The sequence below is a fragment of the Pecten maximus genome, chromosome 2, assembly GCF_902652985.1.
Source record: "Pecten maximus chromosome 2, xPecMax1.1, whole genome shotgun sequence".
NCBI classification, from domain to species: Eukaryota; Metazoa; Mollusca; class Bivalvia; order Pectinida; family Pectinidae; genus Pecten; species Pecten maximus.
In genome coordinates, this window is record NC_047016.1 from 39,202,075 (window position 1) to 39,216,523 (window position 14,449).

The following is a 14,449-nucleotide window of genomic DNA, read 5'->3' on the forward strand; positions in this document are numbered from 1 at the left end:
CACAGGTTTGGATCGATGCTATAATAAATAAACAAATCTCATCAAAAGATGAGGCATATAAATATTTTATTCAGTAATTCTTCTGCACATTGCTACTGATATGGTCTGAATAATAACTTAATGTCGATATCGATGCATCGAACGTAACCTGTAATGACGAAGTGTGAACCAATGATAAGATAACGTTGTACATCGTGTTGAATCAATATGCAAGTTAAAACACATTTCATAAAACTTTTATTACGGGAAAATAACAAAAATACCCTAAAATCAATTGAAATTTTTCGATTTTTTGGAATTTTTATATGCATATAAGCGGGAGTCGGTGTTTTAGTCGATGCAAATACACGGGATTAAAATACAAAGATAAAGAAGGAAAAAATCGGGACCTGAGAATTTTATGCAAATATAAAGCGGGATATTCAAATAACCGATATGCAAATAAGTGGGCTCCTCTGTATATGATTTAGAATTACCCAGACAAGAAATTGTTGAAAGACCGGTACAAATACAAAATATTTCCATACTTTCAAGGGGAGACATGTACAGAATGAGGATGTTAGCCAGCCCACATAAACATACATTTATGTGTACCGTATTTATCTTTAATAAATCCCTTGCCCGAGCATTAAAGTTTAGTATCAAAATTTGGGGAGTATTTTTTTTAGGTTAAATCAATGATTCTGCAAAAATGATTTGGTGGGGGGAATGGCTAATTTGTAGGCTTGGGCTTATCTGCCGATAAATACGTTAAGCTGTTACCAGTTCTGCCACGGGGAGGCCTCCTCAACAGAACCACCTGAAACAGAAAAAAAGGGAAAAAAAAGAAAAAGATGGTCTGGGTCCCGTCCGACCCCGTCTGTCCCGTCAGATCCCGTCCGTTCCCGTCCGATCCCGTCCGTTCCCGTCTGTGGAATAAATATAATAGCTTTTATTAGATCAATCCCAGTAAATTGGAATAACTGTTAAAATTACGATGTTACATACACTGTATGATACAGCATTTACAGGTTTACTATCAATTGCCACTAACAATACACTTATCCCTTAGAAGAAATGTCCTCAAATTAGTATAAGAGAATAAGAGCTAGCAAGATGTTGTAGTTTATTTTTCTCTGAAACTGTTAAAAATATGTCGGACATTTGTTGTATTTGTTGTTTTATTCCAGGTTCTTTAATAAAAAACTTCTTTTTTTTATAAACACTTAAATTTGAAATGAAAAAAAAATTGGCCCGTTTTTGTGGGTCAGTCTGTTGAGGGCAAACAAACTTTTGATTTTGACCTTGTGTTGATCGTTTATGTTGTGATACACACCTGGGGTTTGGTGGGGCATGGCAGTCCATCCTTATAGCCAGGATTCTTCAAGTTTACGCAACCTTGACTCCACATAGACTTCAAACCAATAGAGATATCAGAAATCACAAGATGACTAATTCAAGTCTCAACTAGATCTGTCCATTCCTTCCCAAGTATTTAACCCAAGACACAAACAATCACCCAATACAAGATTTACAAGCAATAACAGTCTGACACATGGTGGTCCATTGGATTACCAGGCCTGGACCACACAGACCTGGCGCTCCAATCATGACGCTGTATTGCTTAACTTGTACCAGCTTCATGTCTGTACCAGGAGTCAAACATTGGGAAGGAAGTGACGGAACGAATTGGGAAATGAATGAACCATCTTGAGATTCCAAACATCCCCATTGCTAATTCATCTATCCAGAGCTAGATCACGCTCGCTTTAAAACCCCGACCCGGTGAATGTCCTGACGTTAGACATTCCCCTGCAAATAACATTCTCAATGTTATTTTCAAATCTTGAGAAAAAAAAACATCCAGGGTATCGTTTCACAAAGCTTCACAATTTACGAACTACGAACATTCGCAAGTATTTACAAAAAAGTCACACAAAACTTACAAAGTTTTTAGTGTTTCACAAAGGTGTTCGTAACTTTTTTCATATCCGACGTCAAAACCATACGTTCTTTCAGTAAAAATATACCACTCTTTAACTTGGAGGTAAAAAAGGACATTTTTAGGTGAAAATTGTACGCCGGTCCTATTCCCGAGTCCCGTACACAGACTATGAACTTTATTTTGTTCTATCAAAACCACCGTATTATTGATAGATCAAATTTTCTGTAAAATTTCTATTTCTATATCTGCGGTAAAATAAACAGTAACAACACAATTTTCACAGATTTTGCTCAATGCCCATAGATATACGGAATGTTCTTAAAATATATTAACTGTTGGTTCAGTCTGCAAATATGTGTACAATTAGTTTCATGACAATGTCTATTTTGCCGGCATCTCTCCTCGATATTCAAACACGGTTTCCACCTCGAACAATTGCTCACAAGGCATAGTCGTTCTCTTATGCTAATTTGTTATTGAGTAAGACGCCATTTTCTGTTCCAAAATGCATGCATGCGCACGATCTTAAATTGTTTTCGTAAGTTGTGACGCTGTGGATATGGTGTGAAGTTATGCAAGGCTTTGTGAAACGCTTAGTAATTAGTAAATCTGACTTACGCAAAATTTGTAAATTACGAAGCTTTATGAAACGATACCCAGAGGCTTTATTGGTCACCCAAGATCTTGTCTATATGCGAGCTTAACATACAGTCACAGCTAAGTATAATGGACACCCAAGGGACAATGCAAAAGTGTTTTTATAGAAAGGTATCCTTTATGTAGAGGATTACTTTGTTTAACAAGTTAAATTAGGAACCAAGCAGGAATGGTTTGATTACCATTTACTGTATATATCTCCTGACTTTTTATATTTAAACAAAACAAGATAACATATTTTCATGATTTTCATTGGGGATTCTTTACACTGTCCATTATGGACAGGTGTCTGCTATACACAGGTTTGACTGTACGACTCTTGTGACCTTGAAGGTACATGTATAGGCCAAGGTCATTCATCTTAATTAACTTAATTAACATATATTAATTACCCAAGTATTCTACTGGACTAACATCACAACCCTTGATTTCAACTGCAAAGGGCCGTAACCATTGAAACCCAATGTTGAAATAGCTGGAGATGTTATGAAATTCACAGCATACCAAATTTCATAGAAATCTATTCACATTCATGCAATTATGCTCAAATTAGCTTCAAGGCAACAAGAGTCCTCTATGTCTAAATGCTCACCTGATTAGGTAATTATTGCTCTTAACCTAATTTAGACAAGACATTATTTCTAATTTTACAATCTATTTCAATATGATTTAAATTCAATTTTGAAAAATTCTCAAAATTTCCAACTAGCCTAAGGTCTTATTTTTATTGCTAGCCCTGATCAAAATTCTAGCTCCATACACTTTTGTGACTTTAAGTACACGAATTTCAGTAAACAGTATGTTTTCATTAAAAACAAAAGAATTTTTGATATTGTTCAGTCTTTTTCTGTTTTCTGTGTGAATATAAAGTTCTCGGTCTTTATCTGCAGTTTCTCTGTGAGTATAAGGTTACGACTATTGTGAAAGAAATTAACTGTTCAGTATAAGAAGTTTACAAGCACAATAATAATTAGAAGATTGATATATACACAGGGATTTAAGTTTTCTGGGTGTACATTTTCTGACGTTATCAATACCCAAATATGAGAGAGAATTTCAGAAATTTACAGCTGCTTATTAAATTTGATAAACCGAAACTTGATTATTATCACTTTTCTAAATAGCTCCTGGTTTCATGTCAATAGCGCACTTGAAATTAAAGTCATCCTAGTCCACTTTTTTCTAGATATTCTATTCTATATAATAACATAATTATATTGTCAAGAAATGTCCTGTTACTATTAAGCTAATATTTGAGCTAAAAGATAAAAACAGATTTTAAAGATCTTACTGTCTAAGCCTTACCTGAAGGACATGGCACTCATGCTTGTGATGCAGCCAAAGCGTGGATCTCGCACATCTTACTGTTGAGAGAAATAAAACTAAAATTAGCACAAAGTAGCAAAGGCAGGTTTGGGTAAAATTTGGTCACGAGAACAAAGGCAAACTACTAACTTTCACCTCATCTAAATATGATACAGCTGTATTTTTTTCTCTGATAACGAGATCCTAGAGTGATATTTGCCCTCATCATTGAATATTGTTTGGTTCAATGTAAGACTGATCCTTTCTTTGCTCTTCTCTTTGTTTACTAATCATTTGATCAAACTCTTCATGAAAGTTTTAAACTTCAACTGACAAAATCAACAATTGTGTTTTCCTGATCAGACTAAAAATTTCAAAGGGAACCTACAGGTGAAGTTTGAGTCATATCACACCAGTCCTCAAGAGATAGCGATAGCAAACTTCAAATTGCCAAAATCCAAGAAATAATGATAGCAAGTTGTCCAAGGCAATATTAACAGGACAACATACAGCCATGGTAATATTAACAGGATATCTGACAGCCACACCCAGGGTAATACTAACATGATATCCAATACCCACGGCCAGGGCAATATTAACAGGATAACAAACAGCCACACCAAATATTAACTGGATAATGAATAGTCACACCAAATATTAACTTGATAACGAACAGCCACACCAAATATTAACTGGATAATGAATAGTCACACTAAATATTGACTGGATAACGAACAGCCATACCAAATATTTACTAGATAACGAAAAGCCACACTAAATATTAACTGCAAAACGAACAGCCACACCAAATATTAACTGCATAACGAACAGCCACACCAAATATTAACAGGATAACGAACAGTCACACCAAATATTAACATGATAACAAACAGTCACACCCTAGGTAATTCTAACTGAACTACCTAACAGGATAAAGAGGGCTATACCTCAACTAGGTAACTTATATAAAATGGAAACTGGGCTTTAATTTGCTGTGTATAATTCTACAATTTTTCATTAGAGCCTTACCTTGCCATATGGACATGCCCTGCTCTACGGAGACATAGTCCTGCCACTATGTCCCACCCGTAGGATCTTGGTGACCTGATCCTATTGGACTGCCCCACACTGAATCTGGAACAAGAATTTTACTGTGCTCACATCAATAACATCAAAACAATTCCACCATTTCACAATTCAGTACATGGCTAGTTTTGATTTTCATTTCTAAATAATATGAATGAATCAATGCAAGAATAAACTGCCATTTACACCGTAAAATAATTTAACTCATTGCTGTAAATGTATACTATTACAGAAACACTCATTATTTGCCAAGTTTGAAGTTTAAAGAAATCAATCTCCACATAATGAGTATAATGTAGAAACATTACACATGGCATTGTATAACTGTTCCCTCGCTCTAACATGACCTAAAAAATAGACTTCCTTAATTGTATGCATACAAATACTACTTACATCAAGTGTGCAAAGCAGTTAGCTTTCGGAGACCGGACAGGGGCTCCAGCACCACATCCAGGTACTTGGGCTTGCTCTGGACCTATCCATCAGCCTGATGGCTGGAATTAGAAATGGTAAACAATACAAAAAAAACTCCAAAGACATATTATTATTATTATAGCAATGCACTCAACAGTTCATCGAATTGTTTTATAAGAATAAAGACTTTTAAAACGTGATCTTCATTAGGCACAGGAAAATCTTTCTGAAAGCCACATAAATCACCAATTTCACAGGACCAAGGTACAATACAGGACACAAAGTGCTTAACTTAACTGGAGATTTAGTTTTGTAAACAGAAATAAGTTAATCTGTACAGCATTTGTTGGATATGAAATTCACAAAATGCTACCTCCAGAGAAAAAACATTTCCAATCAAACAGAAGACTTGTCCTACATTTAAATACTGCTTGTAAGAGTTATCCCCCCCTGTTAGCACTGAATATTTGGATATATATGACTCCAAAAAAATGTTATACAATACACAAAAATGACATATAAAGGGGAGATAACTCCCTTTACATGGTAATAAGTTATTTTTGTTTCTATATATGGTATGTTAATGTCTTTATTCTTCCATAATCTAATATCTATCATAATCTGTCACTGCAAGAAAGGTTATGATAATATTGTTCTTTGAAATAAAAATGCCCAAAAAATAAACTCTTACATAGATTAAGTTTTTTCAACTAAAACTGTATTCTACCTGTAACTATCAAAAACATGCATAGCAAACCGGCATTCTTTAAAGAATCATTAATTTGAAGTCTTCATCATCCCCCCCCCCCCCTCCTTTAAGTCTAGACAATACATTGGTAGAATTAACATAGTAAGGTAGAGACATATTTTGCAACACAGCAACTGTTGATGTAAGGATCCCTCGACTTCCAATTTTTATGACAATTGATCCAGTTCATTACTGCCATCTACCCTTATTTATAAAGTTTTATTTATAAAGTTATTTATGCTCTGAACAAGAATATTTGTTTACTAGAATAAGAAAACACACAAGCTCTGTCACAAGCACTAGTACTAAAAACATGACATGTCTCCTTTCATCGGAGGCAGAAAAATTCCAATTTTCATGGCATATAATCTATAATTACAAGGTTTATATCCTAATATATAATTATAATTAACATTTATAATAATTCATAATTAAAATTAAATATTTATAATGATTTGGGGCAAATATATTCGAACCAGCTATATTTATCATAGGTGAAGAGGAGTATGTACCTTAGATCCAGGCAACCACAGCTTTATGGAATAAACAGATTACTGCCACTCTGTCCATCCTTAGGGTCTTTATCGCCTTGTTGACAAATGCCCTTTTGATGACTGGCTCTACACTGCTCTCTAAACACAGAAATTGAATGGATTAGGGTTGGTTATCTTGACCATTCAAAAAATTATCTAAAAACAAGAGGCCCATGGGCCTTAACGGTCACCTGAGGTTTGAAATATTTCAGTTAATTTAATTTACCCTTTTTGGCCCCGCCCATCAGCCCTCAGGGGTCAGTCAGGGCCAACATATGCATATTATCAAACTTTCATCCCATGCTGAAAATGTTAACCAAGTTAGAATGAATTCCAATAGAAATCAAACAAATCAGTCAAAAATGTAATTTCCCTATATAAACTATAGTAAAATGTAACCCCTCCCCAGGGGCAAACTTATGACCCCAGGGTCATTAGATTAATAAATTTTAGTAGAGCACCTTAAGACCCTTCCAACTATGAAGAGTATTTGATTCTACCTTATTTCGGTCTTGAGAAGAAGATTTTTGAAATTTCAGCCAATTTGACCATTTTTAGCCCCGCCCATCAGCCCCTCTGGGTCAATCAGGGCCAACATGTGCATACCCTCAAACTGCCATCCCAAGCTGATAATGTTAACCAAATTAGAATGAATTCCAATAGAAATAAAACAAATAAAAGTCAAAAATGTAATTTCCCTATATAAACTATAGTAAAGTTTACCCCCTCCCCAGGGGCAAACTTGAGACCCCGGGGTCATGAAATTCACAATTTTGGTAAAGCACCTTCAGACCCTGCCATCTATGAAGTGTATTTGATTCCTTATTATCCGAGAGTAGAGAAGAAGATTTTTGAAATTTCAGTCAATTTGGCCCTTTTTAGCCCCGCCCATCAGCCCCTGGGGGTCAACCAGGGCCAACATGTGCATGCCATCAAACTGTCATCCCATGCTGACAATGTTTACCAAATTAGAATGAATTCCAAAAGAAATAAAACAAATAAAAGTCAAAAATGTGATTTCCCTATATAAACTATAGTCAAGTTTACCCCCTCCCCAGGGGCAAACGTTAGACCCCTGGGTCATGAAATTTACAATTTTGGTAAAGCACCTTAAGACCCTTCCATCTATGAAGAGTGTTTGATTCCACCATGACTGGGAGTAGAGAAGATGATTTTTGAAGTTTTAGTCAATTTGACCCTTTTTAGCCCCGCCCCTCAGGCCCCTGGGGGTTGGGAACCATATAATTTACAATTTTGGTTGACCTTTAGCCATAGAAGCTTCATGCCAAATTTCATTGAGTTTGGTTTAGGGGTTTTGGAGAAATCGAAAATGTAAATTGTTTACGGACGCACGACGGACGACGACGGACAAAAGGGGATTAGAATAGGTCACTTGAGACTTTGTCTCAGGTGACCTAAAAAAAGACTTCACATTTTCGCCAAAAAAGTCACATTTATACAGAAAATTTTGTATCTTGTGCTGAAATTATTAATGTGTCCCAAATGTAATCATTACAAGATACTAAATAAACAGCTAGTACTATTTTCTATCAATATTGCTGGACATGACATTTCACAATTATGTCATGCAGTAAGAATTTATCTTGTCATAGACCAAATCAGTTACCAAAATACTACTGTCTAATTACAAAATATGAAAATGTAACCATTTTAATATTGTCTTTCAAATCATTTATTATACTGCTATTTATACCGCTAGTGTGAGCACAGTCAGCTTTCCGAGACCTGGCAGGGCTCCTGATGCCACCTCTAGGCACGTCCCCCGGTACTGAAAATAGTAAAGATAACATGTTTATTAAGCTATGTTATTTATCTCATAAGAGGAATGCTAAAACATCAGAATTTAAAGTGGAATTTGTGATGTTTGAATTTCAACATAGAGTTAAATTACTGATTTATTTTTCATCTAACAGTTTGGAATAGAGAAAATTATAACGAAAAATTAATTATAATGAAAATTGTAGTAAGATCTGTTCATTACCTCCCTTGACCGAGGGGCTCGCTTTTCTGTCAGACAGAATAAGTTGACCCTTCACCCCTATCAGACTTTCCAACACCAGAGTATCTTTTACTACAAGAGACTTATTGCAGAACAACTACACTTACCTGCCCCGATTACAACAGAATTTAACCCCGAAATATCAGTGATAAAGTAACTAGAACCTAGACAGTCACATGCCCCCCTTAGGGTCCATCATGGAGGGGATCATGATTTTCCCTAACATGCAACCATAAAGGCACTAGCACCTCATCAATGCTATTTCCTGGCTTAAAAACTACTGCAAAAGGCAACAAGTAAGTTGTGCTGAACTGAAATAAATCTATTGAGCTCCAGATACCACCAGCACCAGATCACCCAACCAGAGCTAGGAGTACCACCTATCCTGACCAGGATCTTGTCCTTTTGCCTGTGGACAGTCCTATCAATGAAACAAATGTCTGGGTTTACAAAGTGTTTATCCTGAATAGGACATTGACTAGGCTCAACTATTGCTGGCATTTTTAACTACTACTATGCTAATACAATTGGGGAAAATACTATTGCAACTGTTTAACTATAGTGATATACCAGTGTTTTTCCTCGGAATTTTGGAAAAATTCAATTTGCTAAATTGGGAAAATTTTAGTGCAAACAGGTAAATTGGGAAAAATTTAAACCCAGCTACACTCATCAAAAGTTCCATGTTAACCAATTTTACAGTGCACAGTGCATCATTTAGCTTTACAGAACTGTGGCAGCATGGTCGGGATTATGTTCGTGTTGCGTCTTTCCGAAGAAACAGGCAAGTTTTTGCTCACTATAATAAGCTTAAACCGCATATTTGTACAATCAAGGTCTTTATGTTTGCGCTTTAATTATTCTTTCTGATTATTTAATAGAAATTAAAGGTCAATATGTACCTAGGTTGTAGTGACCTACTTTGGTACATGACATTGCCTCACCTAGGTCAACCCATACCTAAAATTAATGAATTTAATGAATTTCCATCAAGTGCTAGAAATGGAACCCATTTTTTATGTAGGTCAAAGGTCAAAATACCTGATCCAAGATTCAAACACCAAAATACCTAGTCTAGCAGGACTCAAAGTGGCGCCTATCTTAATGGCCATGACGCCCTAAATTCACCATTGGTGACCAGTTATTGACCTATAAGGCGCCTGCATGGCCACTAAAAAATTGTGTAAATTTGTGATTTGGTAAATATTTCAAAGGTTACAGTTAATGCTAAAATGATGTTTTCAATCGAAAAAGTTACTACAGAGATATGTTATACTGTATTAAAGAATTAAAAGATTTTTTTTTAAAGATAAGACAACTTGGCTGGGGACCAACTTTTCCAATTGGCGCCTATATTTTATCACTTGGTAGCCAAAAAGGCCACTTGGTTAAAAATATCCACTTTGAGCCCTGTTAGTCTAATCAAAATACCATTCTAGGAAATAACTCTAAACAAGGAGCCGCAAAGCTTGGCATTATCCCCCGCGCCCGCAGTTGGTATGAAAACCCAAATACACATATATATCAAGCTCAAAGTAAGAGTTATTAAGGAAACAGTAATTTGGTACTTTTGATTAAGTTTCCATGGTGACAGAGAAAATACCGAAAATGGAAGGTCCACAATAGCAAAAGGCACAACTAAGGCACTAGTCTGATATATACAGAAAGTTTCAAGGAGCAGCGTCGAGCGGTTTTTGAGCTATAGCCCGGAAACAAAAGGAAACAGAAATTTGGTATTTTTGATCAAGTTTCCATGGTGACAGAAAAAATACTGAAAATGGAAGGTCCGCAATGGCAAAAGGCACAACTAGGTCATTAGTCTGATATATATACAGAAAGTTTCAAGGAGCTGTGTTGACGGTTTTGGAGTTGTAGCTCAGAAACAGTAATTTGGTATTTCTGATTCAAGTTTCCATGGTGACAGAAAAAATACCGAAAATGGAAGGTCGGCAATAGCAAAAGGCACAACTAGGGCACTAGTCTGATATATACAGAAAATTTCAAGGAGCAGCGTCGAGCGGTTTTTGAGCTAGAGCCCGGAAACAAAAAGAAACAGAAATTTGGTATTTTTGATCAAGTTTCCATGGTGACAGAAAAAATACTGAAAATGGAAGGTCCGCAATGGCAAAAGGCACATCTAGGTCATTAGTCTGATATACAGAGGAGCCCACTTATTTGCATATCGGTTATTTGAATATCCCGCTTATTTGCATAAAATTCTCAGGTCCCGATTTTTTTCTTCTTTATCTTTGTATTTTAATCCCGTGTATTTGCATCGACTAAAACACCGACTCCCGCTTATATGCATATAAAAATTCCAAAAATTGAAAAATTTTAATTGATTTCAGGGTATTTTTGTGATTTTCCCGTATTAAAAGTTTTAAGAAAAGTTTATTAGCTTACACATTGATTCGACACGATGTACGTCATCTAATCATTGGTTCCCACTTCGTCAAAACAGGTTATGTTCGATGCATCGATATCGACATTTAGTTATTATCCAGACCATATCAGTAGCATTGTGAAGAAGAATTACTGAATAAAATATTTACATGCCTCATCTTTTGATGAGATTTGTTTATTTAGTATAGCATCGATCCAAACCTGTGTTCTGTGCACTTGAACACTCGCTGAGGCAGGTTGCGATCGCCATGATTGTTTACTAGGCGCGTTGCATTGTGGGGGCATATGTGTAATGAACGACAACTCTTCATGTGTGTGCGCCATTTTCCAAAACAAACCCAAACGACAATACACATCTCACGGTCATTTAAGACAGTCTATTGCTTAAGCAGTTCATCATCTATGATCAAACAACTAATATACTCATAGCAGGAACAAAACGCATCTCGAGACGATAATGAATGTTAATTGAAACGATCACGTTGTACATCGTAGTGCCAACCCACGCGTGTGTGACCAATATCGGACCCACAGACTTGGAGTGACCAGTAGAAAACGATGAAGTATATGCAAATATTTGTACATTTACAAAGAATAACAAACCATTTATTTCGTATTTACTCTTATATTTTAAATAATGTTTTTTTTTATTATAGTTTTAACGCAAATAACGTAAACAATCATATAGCGCCCATTTTGAGTACCTACCTGACGATCTACATAGTGTATAAGAGGGGCCAAAACCCAACTCCGCCTATACGAATACTCCGGTTATTTGCATATTTTGTCATGGAAAAAGGGCTATGCAAATAAGCGGGTTGCTCTGTATACAGAAAATTTCAAGGAGCTGCATCGAGCGGTTTTTGAGCTATAGCCCGGAAACAAAAGGAAACAGTAATTCAATATCCCCCGCAAACGCGTTTCGCGGGGGATAATTAACTAGTAGTAATGAAAATATATCTACCTGATGGTCTGGGGTCAGTTGGCTTTGACATTGGCCTCAGGACGGCAGGGCCTAATGTCCATCCTGAAAAAAATAATACATTTGATTGATCTCTGAAGTAAAGTTCAAATCTTTCATTCTGCGACAATTTGATATATACAATCTGTTATTTTCTAATTTTAAATTGATTACTTTCTGAAAATATGGGATTAAAGTAAAAACGTAAAATTGAAGCAAACATCGGAATAGAATAGTTCAACAAATAGCCTTGTAATTATTTTATAAAAAAAGCTCTATAACCCTTTATTTAACAAATGACCTTAGACTGTACTAGTAATGGCTTCAAGAAATAGTACAGAACCAAAATATCCCTATATAAATTGACAATACAAATTTATGACCCTACAGATTTATCCAAGATGACATGTTTGAAAACAAAACAATTAAAATACGTACCAGTACCATTGACAGACTTCCGTCCCGTCATGGACCTGCAAAAATTAAAGGCTAATTAGTAATGATGTTAAGAATTAAAATTGAATAGCTTGTCATCAGACTAAATTAATCCAACTTGTAATTCATAATTTGTTAAAAAAAAAGAAGAATATATATAGATATATATCACTGTTATAACAAAACATGTGGACTACTTTGAGTATTTATCACTCAGGTCGGGGAAAATCACCAACTTGCAAGCTTACCCTGTTGGGAGTACAATATTTGACCTAATAAGGGCGCAGGGCACGGGTAATTGACAGTGGGCGCACCCTTATTAAAATTAGTTATTCTGAAGTTTTATGAAACAGACTATACCTTATAGCAGAATACCCAAGGCTGTTGAAATGGTAAAATATTCAGACATGAAAATATTGCGGAGGAAGATATCTATTCATTATCATATATCACTTGAATATTCCTGCGAATTGTAAACCATGCCAGCTGATCTTTAGACCAGAGAATGTGTGTTCCACCATTTATGTTCAAATGGAACTCTTTTGTGTTCTATTTATAGACACAGATCATATCAGACATCGTTTTCTTTGATTTGATTTACAATGTCTTTTTACTAGCTTTCTGTTCTGAACAGAAGGTTTTTATCAACAAGAATAAAGTCTTTTACTTATCTTCAAGTAAAGATGGTAAGTTATTATTTGTATATATGTGTGTTTAGTTTTGGGTGCTCTTTGCACCGACATCATCTGTAGGAATAAATGACTAAATGTGGCGAAAACTTGTGTTCCAGTTACTTAATTTGCTGAAGAAAATTGAACACATAAAGTAGCAAAACATTTCATATGAATAATTACTTTTGAACACCATTTTGACACTCAAAGATTTATTTCCTTAAAAAAAGGTAGGGGCGCCCTTATTAGGTCAAATACGGTATATGGGTTTGTTACAAGAACAGTTCCAACGGTTTAAACAGTAAATATTGTTATACATGACCTGTACATTTTGAAAATGTTCATTGTGATTTTTACTTTTTTTAAGTAACAAAACTATACCACAATTGACGTATGACGAGCAAGTTTGTGCATTATACGAAAGTTGGTGTTTTCCCCAGTATGATTCTAATATGTAACTAAGTTTCTCTGTCACGTTTCAGTCCAATGTAACATTCTGATGTATTTTTCTTGTTACTTTAATTTTAGTTTTAGTCTATATATCGCTGTTAATACCCGTGTATCAATTAAGACGATTCATCATATTTTCAAGCGGTCCTTTCGACAGTTGCATGGTTACTGTACGTCAGATTCCTTTTTGGCGGGAAAATATTAATGTTGCTATTTCAGGTAATTTAAGTCTACCATACTAGGCGTCAATAGGCCTACGTGCTTTTTTTCGTTTGGTACGTGTTAAGCTTTGTCAATAGAATGGGTCATATAGAAAAAAATATGCAGTCACTAAGACAAGTCCCGGGAACAAAAAAAAATCGACACCTCGGCATTCATGCGCTTCCTTATAAAACAACTTATTGAAATGATGGATAATAATGTGTGAAAGAAATTCATTACTGGCTAATAGACATGTATAACATAAGTGAAAATGTCTATCAAAATATCTTACCGAAACGATAGGTCCTTCGGGTTTGACGGTGGCGGGAATACTGACTTGGCTCTGCGAAAATCCGTGCAGTATTGGACGTTTGGGGCACCTCGAGGGGAAATAACCTCGAATAACGTATATTATTAGGAGCTACGTGTTATTACAAGGAGCACAAATTATCGTTCATCGAGGGGAAAACGCAGTTTTTATAGCAAAAATGTATACTAGTTTAATACCAAAATCTCCTAAGCTTATAGTATACGTGTATATTATATGATCGATTGACCAAAGTCGTTCAGACTCGTCCGTCCGGCCCCTGTAGTTGTTCCGTCCCAAAACCAGTCCGTCGTTAGTACTAGTCCTTCCTGCC

The 14,449-nt window shown here is 35.6% G+C and overlaps 1 long non-coding RNA gene across 1 annotated transcript; it reads right to left on the reverse strand.

Annotated features, from left to right (window-relative positions):
- Nucleotides 1-1,205: 1,205 nt before the first annotated feature.
- On the reverse strand, nt 1,206-14,184 carry LOC117322039. Its single transcript, XR_004531451.1, has 10 exons — nt 14,101-14,184; nt 12,490-12,524; nt 12,055-12,117; nt 8,670-9,108; nt 8,382-8,456; nt 6,647-6,766; nt 5,366-5,466; nt 4,916-5,020; nt 3,887-3,945; nt 1,206-1,791 (listed from the first exon to the last, which is right to left on the reverse strand). It is a non-coding gene; the product is annotated as an uncharacterized LOC117322039 (long non-coding RNA).
- Nucleotides 14,185-14,449: the final 265 nt, after the last annotated feature.